The following is a 12,644-nucleotide window of genomic DNA, read 5'->3' on the forward strand; positions in this document are numbered from 1 at the left end:
TTTGATTCATGTCGACAGCTAAGCAGGCATTAGGAACAGATGGGTAATTGAGTATTCTAGGTTATAAACCCAGAGGAGAATGTGGTGATGATAAAATGAGAATTAATTGTCCTACACAGCTGATAAATGGGCTCTAAAAGCAAATTCAAAGACACAGTCCCAGAAACGGTTTTTGAGGATGGATTTGGTAATTCTATTTACTCCCAGAGAGGGCAGGAAACCAGCAGGAAGAACACATCACAAGCACCATTACACTGTACACCTGTGTTAGGGTGTATCATGTACCATGTACTTCAGCATCACAGACCCTCCTTTGCCCTTCACAGCTGCCTCTGATCCAAGATGGTTACAGCCTCGAAAAACATCCACAAAATACAACACTGAGACCATTTTTTGTAGTGTTCTACAATTAATAAAAAATATTTCTGCCTGGCTGGCGTGGCTCACTGGTTGAGCATCAACCCATGAACCAGAAACTCACAGTTTGACTCCCGGTCGGAGCGCAGGCCGGGCCACAGCCCCATCCCGGTAGGGGCCGGGCAGGATGATTCTCTCATCACTGATGTTTCTCTCTCTCTCTCTCACATCTTGTATTTACCATGACTCTTAATTGCATCATTGTTTCTTGCGCTTGATTTAATCTCATGTTGTTTTATAAATTTAGTGTAGCCTGAGTGTACAATGTTTATAAAGCCTAGGATCGTGTACAGTTACGTCCTAGGTCTTTACGTTCACTCACCACTCACTCACTGACTCACCCAGAGCAACTTCCAGCCCTGCAAGCTCCATTCATGGTACGTCCCATTTTTAAATGGTACACCTGTATTTTTACTGTATTTTATACTGTATTTTTACTGTACCTTTTCTATGTTTAGATATGTCTAGATAAACAAACACCATTTGGTTGTCCCAGCCAGTGGGAAAGGACTTCTTGAATATCATTACCCTTCAGCTTGAGAAAACTCAGAGAGCCCAGTAAATGCCACAACCATCAGGCAGCGGCCTCTACAGATGCAAAATTTGATACTGAGAGATGAGATGCTAGCTTCAGGAAGTCTTGTTCAGTTGCTGGAGAGAGGAGCACTGTAGCCAGGGAAAAGCAGAGGAGAGATAAAAGGAAACAGACATATCCTAGAATTAAAACCATGTACACACACAATACAATATATAGATGACGTGTGACAGAATTGTACACCTGAAACCTATATAATTTTATTAACCAATGTCATGCCAATAAATTCAATAAAAAGTGAAAAACTAAAAACTGGTACGCACTAACTATACATCGCGATGACTTCTAGGAGCATGAAACACGACAGGAACTGCCTGCGAACTGCTAGGGGAAAGAACAAAAAGAGTCATTCTATAGACTGTCACTTTACAGTAGGAGGGCATAGAAAGGTTAGCAATTTTTACACCAGGAATCACAATTAGGGAACCTTCGGTTTTTTACCCTCCCTCCCCCCAAAAAAAGTTGTGTAGAAATTTTCATATAATCAGGTCTTCAAGTAAAAATGTCAGCACCTGAAAGATAAATTCCATTTCCTTATAAATCACACTTCTTTGCTCAGGTGATTCTGATGTCAGTTTTAAAAGATGGAGTTAGAGAAAGCCCAGTCTTTACAAAATTAGGAAGTGATATTTCTTTTCCAAAATATAAGAGCAGATCAGAAATAAAATTTTAACCTTTTATGCCGATGCCGAAGCCAAAGCATTAGGCTACATCAGGAGCACGGCCCGCCAGTCCTGCAACAGGCTCATCCTCCAAATTCGGGCCAGCGAGACCCCGGGGGCCACATCCCACGCGTGGGGGAGTCTATCCAAGCAAGAGAGAGAATGTAATCCAGTGCCCGACAGGGCTGGGGCTGTCCGGCTGCTGGGGAGTGTCGGCGAAGGTGAGATGCACAGCTTCAGGGAGGCAGGCAGATGGGCTTTATTGTCCGGGTAAAACAGGGGTTTCGGGAAGGACCTACATGCTCGAACCCCGGGATGAGCTGGGCAGCCAGAGCTCAGGAAGGGCAGACCGGCAGAAGCTGAGAACCAGCCCCTCTCTTTTCTGCAGTCTGTACTTTTTTTGTTCCTTAAAACTAGGTGTAAATTAAACAACTTCAAGGTTAATCCAAATCGACAGCATAGCACCTCTGTGGCATTTCAGCACTCATCACTAGGCTCCAAATTCCCAAGAAAGAAACCAGCTCACGTCTCCCAACAGCTGCCTCCAGCCCCACCAGGATGGGGCTTTCTTGGGACACTATTCCAGTAGCTGTGGCTGGAAGAGGAACAGAGCCCCAGGGGACCGGCATGGCTCCTTAGACAGGGGGGCTCAGAACAGGTGAGTTCCCCAAACTCAAGTGACCCCTGCAGCTTCAGGAAGTGCTAGAGGAACAAAGAGCCAAATACCAGCACAGATTCCGGGGAACAATACAGGTACCCAGTGAGTAAAACTGGGGCACAAGAGGGAGGCTTAATTACAGGAAAAAGATAGCAGTCCCCAAATGTGGGGCACACAGCGAGGGGAGGGCTGGAGATGCGGTTGAACAATCGCCTCTCTTGCAGAGACCCAGCTGCAGAGCCCTGCACGTGGTAGGAAATCAATAAAGATCCTCTGGCTGTTTAATTAATTAACTCAGCTTCTTTAGCCAAACCAGGCCTGCTGCACCTCCAAGGAAAACGTGGATCAGGGTGTCAGTGAGGGCAGCAGGCCTCCAGCATCGGAATCACGTGGGGAGCTGGTTTACAATGCAGATGCCAGGCTCCAGAAGAGCCAGGAGGAGTCCTGAGCTCTCCAAGCTGGGCCCAGGAAGCTGTACCACACCCTGGGCTGCATGCTGTGGATGGGGCCATCCTGTTCGACTCGGAAACTGTTGCACACTGGATTCCATCTTCCCCGAACTTCAGGTAAAAGTGAATTTTCCCCTAGTTGAACAAAATCGAGGCATTGACAGCCTTCCTATAAACATATCTGCTGTGTGAAAATAAAGGAAGCCATGCTTCGAATGGAGCCGGGAAGCCCTGAAGGGGGAGCTCTCGCCCACTGACCATTCCTCGCAGTCTCCATAACCAACAGGAAGAAGGAAGGTAAGAATCCCTTTGACAAGGGGGGACATTTTTCCCAGAGGAATTTCATCTCCCACTTTTAAGAAAAGGAAGTTTCCTCCAGGCCCAGCAACAACGCACTAACCTCCACTTGCAGCCAGTGAGAAACCACCACAACCTCGAACTCTTGGTTCCTCCAATTAACTTTTGTTCAAAACCCCCTTCCCAATTTCCTCCTAAAACCAAATAAAAGCTAACCTTCCCTTTGACTCTTGGGCTTGCCTGAGGTTTCCCATAGCTTGCTTGTCCCAAATTGCAATTCTCTGCTATTCCCGAATAGACTAATTTTGCTAGGAAGTGGGTTTCTTTTGCCGGCTATTTTACTTTGGAGGCTGGCAGGTGCGATCCATCCCAGTGTTCAGCGAGATGTGGTCCGGGGTGGAGGTTATCTCACTCCTTGCCTGCACACTTGACCGGTTTTCCCAGACTGTTTTACTCACAGGCCCCAGCTGCAGGGCCAGGCAGCCCCAGTTTCTGCTGCAATCCCAAAGGCAGGATCTCGGCCCCACCCTGTACAGACTGTACTGATAATTAGGTCATCCTCTCCAGACCTCAACCCTGCTCCTAATTGTTCCCAGAAGGTGCCAGGAGCCAGAGTGCCAGAGGTGAGCCCAGTGCATCCACAAATCTCTAAGTCCCAGCATCTTCCCTGCTCTTGCCATGCTGGCCCAGACCACAGGAAGGGCTGTTACCTCCGTAGCCCTTACTACTTTCTTTTCCTCACTCAGATACATTCATTGAGCATCCACTGTATACCGAGCACTGAGTAACCAAAGTGAGAGTCCTTAGATTCCCAGGGGTTTTCAATTTTCCAAAAATTGAAACTAATTGTTGTTAGTTTTAATTTTTTTTCATTTTGATGATAATCTTTTCTAAAAAAAAACCAAAACACTGCCATTCTGCTATATAAGTCACAGTTTATATTTATACTTGTAAGTACATTCTTGAAAAATAAAGGCCAAATGATATCATGTTATGATGAACAGTAAAGGGCCCACAGTAAGAGGAATAATTTAAGTAGTTAGGATGCCGAGTGTTTGGGAATCCAAGCTCAAAGGAACCTTGTCGTAATCAGAACCACATTCTCATTTTGTCTGTAGACTATTTTATACCTACCAGCCTCTAAAAGTTTGTTTCTTATGAATGTGGCAGTAAATGAACAAGAAAGAACTCTTCTGTTTCTCATTGTAGCAATAACGCAATTAGACACTCACTTAATGAGGATATCCAGATGTGGTGATGCTAACTTTACTTCTGAATGAAGAGGACAGTGCCAAGGAGTTATCAAGCTGCGTTTCCCCCAAATCAGCATTTCAGGAATGCTCAAGGGCAGAGTTGTAATTAGCTACGAGGTCTGATTATTCTGAACTAGCAATAAGGCCAGGCTAACAGGCCTCTCTGCATCAGCCTCGAACCCGAAAGCCAAAGCAAACCAGAACTGGACCCGAGACAACGTGACCAGTTAGTTTCAGAGCAACAGCATCATCTGTCGTATTAAATTAATGCCGCTTCCGTGAATGATACTGGTTTTGCAGATGTGTTTGTGCTTCATTCATACATTGGCTTTTTCGTTTCTTTGTTTTTTGCTTTTTTTGGTCAATCCTCACCCAAGGATATTTTTTCCACTGATTTTTAGAGAGAGTGGAAGGGAAGGAGGGAAGGGGGGAGGAAAGAGAGGTAGGTAGAGAGAGAGAGAGAGAAACATCGATGTGAGAGAGACACGTCGATTGGTTGCCTCCCACACGTGCCCCAACCAGGTCCAGGGATCAAACCTGCAACCCAGGTACGTGCCCTTGAGAGAGAATCCAACCTGCCACCCTTTGGTGCACAGGTTGATGCTTTAACCACTGAGTCACATTGGCCAGGGCTCGCTTTGTTTTTATGATAATATAATAACTTGTACTTACTGAGAGCTTATGGCATGCCGGGCACTGTGCTAAGCACTTTACATGGATTAGCTCATTTAATCTTCACAACAACTCTATGAGACAGGCACTATTATCTTCATTTTACCAGTAGGCAAACTGAGGCAGAGAGATGAAGTTGCCTAAGGATACATACAAGTAAGTGGTGGCTCTAGGATTTGAACCCAGTCAGGTCCTGCTCCAGAACCTGTGTTCTTAACCGTAACACTGTACTGTTTTATATCTATCTATATATATATAAATAAAGTGGGACTGGCATGGCATGGACTATATATTCCATATATATAAATGAAAATGTGGAATTATGTAAATACTATATGCAAATTTTTTAATATATCTTCATATCTTTATTGATTTCAGAGAGAGGAAAGGAGAGGGAGAGAGAGAGAGATAGAAACATCAATGATGAGAGAGCCATTGATCGAGGCCACAACCCAGGCATGTGCCCTGACCGGGAATCGAACCCCGATCACCTGGATCCTAGGTCGACGCTCAACCGCTGAGCCATGCCTGGCCGAATTTTACATAACTTTGTATTTTTCCATACTTAAGTAGTTACAGTAAAAACCATTTAATCCAATATTCAGCTTGTGAAATTTTTCTTTTTTTTAAATTGAGGTTTAATTGAAATATTACATTGGTTTCAGGTATACAACATAATGATTTAATAGTTGTGTATAACTGCAAAATGATCACCACAATAAGTCTAGTTAACACAGAATTTCTTTCCTGATTAAACAAACAAACCAAAAGGTCTGCAGTCCATTCAAGCGAAAAATGCTGCTTTAGTGGATTCTGCTCCAGGTAACTGGCACTCAGCCTAAATCCCCGCGGTGACGTGCAGAAGGAAGGGGCTCTGACACCGGCTTAGCTCTTCGAGCCCTCCTGCTCCTCTCCTCACACTCCAGGACCCTCCTCACTAGGGAGGTCCTGCTACGCAGGGACCCCTGAACTCATCTCCTTTGATTCAGTGGGAGACAGTATATGTCACCACTGCCAAAGTCTCCAGTTCACCAGGCCAGCATTACAAACATGAATTATGCTATTAAAACTGCATTTCAAGGGAGTCAGGAAGATGCCAGCAATAAATGCTGCTGTTTTGCTGTGGGGCCCATGAATTACCATCTTCCCTCTTTGCAATCACAGAAATAAAGCATAATTACAATTAATGAGACTGAATTTTGCATGTGACTTGGGAATTATGAAATCATAGAGCTGAAAGGGTGCTCAGTCCATTCAGTTGGAAGCTGCATCACCTGTTTACAGACGCAAACACTTTTACTAGCAGCCATCATTTCAACCTTAAAAACGGACCCTCAGTGATCTTGACACTCTTGGCTAAAGTCCTGTCCTCTGTCCAGTCCCTAACGTCTTGAGAGATGAAAGGTGGTCACAGTAGCAGCCAAGTACCTCCCTGGTTCCCGGGTCACAGCTATGGCATTGTGTTCTTGAAGTCAGCTGTCCCTGGGGTGGTCTGCTAGTGGTCCATCTTCCTGATGGTGGCAGAAGAGGCAGATTCCCGGGCAGGCCAGTGTGGGAGCGTGTCCCAGAAGCTGCAGCCTGGAGCCTGCCTCTCCAGCCTTTTGCTGATGTTTATATTCCTAATTCCATGCATCAAATTCCTCTCCTGCTTCCAATACTCCGAGTGGCTCCTGTGGCCTGAAAAGAGCTCTGCCCAATTCCTGTAACACTAACAATCCTAGGAGGAAGTACTGTTATCCCTTCTTTATAATCTCTCTATAGCTCGTACTCCCAAGGCCGCACTGCTCAAGTAGGAACAAATGGTGCCTCGCTGGCCTTGAATTATTTTCTGACCTGATGTTATTCCGCTTGTGATTAAAATTCCCAGAAGAGTCTGATTGGCCCAGCTTGAGTCTCAGATCCCGCCCCTCCCCCTTGATTGACCGCCATCGCCTGCAGTGGAGCGGGGTAGTTCTCCCAAAAGAGCATCTGGCTGCTGTTTCCCAAGGGCGGGGAAAGAGATGCTGCTCAGACCAAAACAACAGACATCCACTGCCAATACCAAAACTGATCCAAATCTGATCGTTGCTCAATAGTGCCGTGGAAAAACAGACGAATGAGAAGTGCCCAGACGTCGCATGGAAACTTGCCTTTGCTCTGTCGTTAAATGGTCCCATATGGCTTTCGGCTCGGAGGAGGCTTAGGTGCAACTTTCTTCAGTCCTCCAGAAGTCAAGGTCATCCGCCACCAGCCCCCGCCACCATGCCAAAGTCCTATACCTGAGGTGCACAGGTGGGGAAGTGGCTGCCACATCTGCCCTGGCTCCCAAGATCTGTCTGTCCCTGGGTCTGTCTCCAAAAAAGGTTGGTGCCCAGACTGAGGGAGTGCCTTCTGCCTCTGCCCTGACCATCGAAGCCCTCCAAGAACCACCACGAGACACCCTTGCTCCCAAGACAAAAAGGAAAGCTCAGATTTTTAAAACCTCACACAGGCACCCCTTGCTGCTTTTACTAAGATCTGCCCATCATTCCCTGGGATTTCTCCATTGCTGGCTTTCCACTGCTATTCTCTGCTTTCTGTGGAAGTTGATTACGTGACTAAGAGTTGGGTGCCAAAACATGTTCCCAGATATCACATTTTCCCAAAACTCTGCCCCTTTCCCAGTTCAGACTTCACATTTTTCCTTTTCCCTATGATATAAGTAATCTCGCAGGTGTAGATTCATAAAACCTCAGTGGTGGAGGTTTTGGTCATTCCCTGAACTGCCCAAAGTAGGAAGGTCTCACGTCATTTAATGAAGACCACCTTTCCTAGTGATCAGACCAAATGACCAGTGTGGAAGGGGGAACAGGATTTATTCCAGGTGAGGCCAGCCTCCTGCAGCAGTCAGCAAAGCAGCAAAGCAGCTTATCACTAACCAAAAGGATGCTAGTGCTTTATCTGCCTAGGGTGACACAGTCATCTCCAGGACTGAGGCAGAAATATATGAACCCCTCCCTGGGCACCCTTGCTGCTTTTAGAAGGGCAAGAAAGAAGTTCAGGACGGTTGGGTCTTGCCTGATATGCCTGGTAATTAATGAGCGGAGACCAGTGCTGTTTACCAGATTAGCTGAGACAGAAAATGTGCAGGGGAACAAAAGGAGGAAACACTGTTCCTGACAATGGTGACCAATCAGACTTCTGAGAGTCAAAGCTTGCTGGACATTCAGGGAGGATTTCTAAAGCTTCCCCTAAGTTGCTAAACAATCACCTCCCCACAACAAATCATTTTCATCAACCAAGAGAACAGTAGGGCCTTGCACCCAGACGCGGAATGATAAATGAGCATCGGGACTAGTCCTGCTGATATAAACTATAACCATGGTAGCGGCCATTCATTAGGGAACTCCAAAGCGGAATCCCTCCTTAATGGGATTTTAGACTCCGAGTTGGGCCCAGCCTTGCCGATGGCAGCAGCTCAACTCATTTGCTTAGAGGTGACAATAAGAAATCTCCCCTGAAGGGTGGTGCTGAATTTCTTAGCTGCATGACCTTGAGCCTACGCACTTCCCTTCTCCATACTGGATATTAAAAGGAAACAAGAAAATATATGTCCTCTTTTCATATCAGGATCTCAAAAACGATTTTTTATTTTTAATAAAATACACTGATGTAATGCCAAAACTAAGGAGATGTTTGGGGGAAACCCATCACTCTACCAAATTGCGCTACCAAGGCTACCTCATTAACTTATCTCCCCCTCCTTTGATTTCTGCAAAGTTAAAGTCATAGTGTATATGTGATCCCTTCATCAGCTCTTTTCACTTATCATTATGGCAGGCATTTCCCCATTTCAAGTTTCCTAATCATAATTTTTAACAAAAGCCTATGTCATCATATTGTTGGCCCTGATTTAGTAAATAATTTCCCTATTGTTCGTGGGGTTGAAAGAGTCCCAATCAGCACAAGGTCACGGAGGCTGCCATTTGCTGTTAAGATTGGAGCTGGGAACTCTACTTGGAGAGAGAGCATTTGCTATAAAAGACCTCCATGACTCACCCAGATGCAAGCGTGAGGCCAACCCCGCTGGAAGCAGCTCCCACTGCAGAGGGTGTGGGGGCTTGTGGGAAATTCCAGAAGCTGGAGCTCCATCACAGGCCTGAGACTAGAGGGAAAGGAGTGAGGTGCTTGCCTTAGGTGCAAAACCAAATAAACCAAAATCTCTGCATGACAAAAGTGACCCACAGTTAGGGATGTTTAATATTGCTTGTCCTTCACCCTTTGGCTACTAGTATTTAAACTTTTAACATGAACAGATCTTTTTTCTTTTAAAATAACACTTTTTTTTTTTTTGTCAGTTTCTTTTCATTGAAAAGGGAATAAATGCATGTGGTTTAAAAAAAAAAAAAATCCAAACACAGAGTAGGTTATCTCACTCTCCAGACCTCTGTCCTCATGAAGAAGCGAATGTTGGTAATCTTTTCTTCTGTGTCCTTTCAGTTTTTCTTTGCACACACGTGTGTTTATACTGCATCCCCTGTTTATTGTTTGCACAAATAAGGACACACACTATATTGCACTTGCTATTTCTACTTGACCTCAGATGTCAGATTGCTCCATCTTGGCATACATAACCTATTTCATTATTTTTTAAAGAGCCAAATAACTTCCCACTGTATGAGAGTGCTATACTTTATTTCACCATTCCCCTGTTGAGAGACATTTTCACAGTTTCTAGGTTTGGGGTTTAGTTTTATACTACAAATAATGTTGTAACTATAACCTTTTCTGATAGATTTAGGGCAACCAGAGATTTTCAATTTTCTGAGAAATCGTAATTCAATGTAATTATTTTCAACAAAATAATTTGTATAGATTCCAGAGGCATGGAATCTTTATAAAGGTATTTTATAAAACTCAACATTTCATTTCTGATTTTTTAAAAAATTTCACCAAAGAAAAAAACGTTTTTTAGTTTTTCATCCTTAATTAAGAAATAACAGCAGCTTTCCCACTGGAGGCAGGAACAAGACAAAGATTCCCACTCTCCCTTCTATTGTTTAGCGTTGCTCTACAATTACATGTGAAAGAAGTGAAGAGAGGCATTAAAATTAGCAATAAGAAGGTAAAATTATCCCTATCAGCAATGATGTATTATGTAACTGGAAAAACACAAACAGAAAAGCCACAGAAGAGCTGTTAGAAACAATAAAAGCATTCGGTAAGATGACTCTCCTATATTCTTGGTGTCCGGTAAACTGGCCCAACCCTAGGGGTATCGGGTGCAGTCTGGACCATCTATCATAACTCAGTGTACTCATGCCCACTAAGCCTGTAAATTCTACTTCCAGAAAGGTATCCTTCAAATATACTCAGAGCCTCATGGCCCAAGTATGTATGCAAGGTGGGGCAAAAGGAGGTTTACAGATGTTCATATGGAAAATAATATAATAATTAATGATAATACAACAATGCATTCTGTGTTTCATGTACTCACAACTGTAAACCTACTTTTGCTCCACCCTCTACATGTGTATAGACATAGAAATGTCCATTAAAGCATGGTCTATAATAGCAAAAAGGCTAGAAACAACTTATTTTTTAAAAGGCTGCCTATACATGTATGAGGTGGTATTATACCTTATAAGTATAAAATATTTTTTAAAGAATGGTCAAGAAATTGGCCTCCGTATGTGTCTCTGAGGAACAAAATCTGGAAAGGATGCGAGGAGCCTGTTTTTCAACATATGCCTTTTGCAGTTAAAATTTGCCATGTGCCCCCCAAATGCAGGCCTTTAAATGTGATTTACTTTGTGTACCACACGCAAGGCTTTTCTAATAGAACAATTCATTTTCATGAAATCCTTCATTGAACCAGGAGATTGATATTTAGTTCGAATAGACGGATGGCCTTTGTTCAGTAAACAAAAGCCTGTTCATTGACATGAGGGGGAGGGAAACAACACCCGAGTGTTTTGGTGTTTTTGTTGTCATTGTTGTGATTACACTTGTGTTTCAGTCTTGATAGCTCTGAAATGGCATGACTGTGTCTCTACTCATCAAGTGACTTTACAGGTCTGTGCTCTTCAAGTCCTCTGGCCAGGAACCAATTCATGTCACTGAACATGGTGAGTCCTACTGGCACCTAACCCAGGACAACCTAGAGAAAGGGAACCATACCAGGTGGCTGTTCTGCCTGCTTTAGCTGGCTCCTCCCTCCACAGTGACTACCATCAGTGACAATACAGTTCCACTCCCAACCTCTCTCACCTCAGGTGTCCTCATCTGAAGCTCACTTGTAACCTATGGAGGGGTGCTTGGGTGATTCTAGTGGGTGGGAGGATGCCAAGAAATAAGGACAGGTGGTGTACACAACAGAAAATTCTATGTTTAATAACAATAACACTTTACCTTAAAATTACCCAAGACTAAACTGTATTGATCAGCTCCCAAACCCTAGTCCAAGAGGGGCCGGGGTTCTCCTGTACTGGGGTCTGGGATAGGACCTGGGAATCTATATTTTTAAGACACTCCCCAGGTAATTCTGATGGGCAGCCAGGCTTGGGAATCACAGGTATAAATTATTCAGTTACACCCAAATTATTGTGAACCCTGTAATAGTCTTATAAATTTGGATGTGAACCTTTGAGGGTGAAAAAAAAAAAAAAAAGTCCCGGGAAAAATTGCTATCATAAAAGAATTAAATTAATCCTCCAGAGTGAGTAAATGAATCCCAGTAAACACATTATAGTCACTGCATTAAGTAAAATTGTCTGTCTAATCAATAATGAAATAAGCAGAGATAGGGCATTTTAAAGCCTGCAGGAGATATTATAATTCAAACGCTAGCCTAGGTCTGATAAATATTTTATAGACAATCAATTTTATTTCATTCTACTTGAGAGATGAGTAAGGGCCTATTTAGCAACATCAGGTTTGTGAATTGAATTGGAAGGAAACAGGGTTAGTATTATCAACCTCACAACTGAAAAACAACAGGTAATTTCTTCACCTCAAGGTAGGCCACGTCACGTGGTCTTTGGCTCTGGCTCTGAGCTGGCATTCTGTGAGCTATGTGTTGCAGAGCAATGGAACTGTCATATGTCCCTGTTCTCCAGAAAAGGCCAAGTCTGTGGCTGTCTGGTGCTGGCAGGACCCAATCCTGGGCGTTCTTAACTTCCTCCTGCAGAAAGCCTTGCAAAACCTCAGGTTCTTTCCATTCATCAACTTACAGGACCACAGCAAAAACTGTCTGCGGATAGTAGGTGAGTCTGTGAGCACATGCGCTCGGAGGGTGAACGTTCACACGGGTTTCTTTCCCACCCCAAATTGACTAAGATGTTTTGTTAAGGATAAAATAAAGCCAGCCTAGAAAGCCTCCAGGGTTTGACAAACTCTCCAGACTATCTCAATACAAATGAGGTATCTAGACTGTGTAAATTAGGTGTTTTTGGGTCTCAGAAAGTTGCAGAACAGGGCAGGCCAATTAATTTCATGTGAAAATGTACTGAAGAAACTGGAGTTACCCAGAGAAACTGGTTGTCAAAGGGAAAGTGGAGCTTTTTCTTCTAAAAGAAACAGTAACTTTAAAAGAATGCTTCACTCACCCATTTCCCTGCCCCATTTCACTGCTTACAGTGCATATTTTAATTGGTATCGGGAGGGATCCAGACCCTCCCCTGA

The sequence above is a fragment of the Miniopterus natalensis genome, chromosome 10 (genome assembly GCF_054644295.1).
Source record: "Miniopterus natalensis isolate mMinNat1 chromosome 10, mMinNat1.hap1, whole genome shotgun sequence".
Taxonomy (NCBI): Eukaryota; Metazoa; Chordata; class Mammalia; order Chiroptera; family Miniopteridae; genus Miniopterus; species Miniopterus natalensis.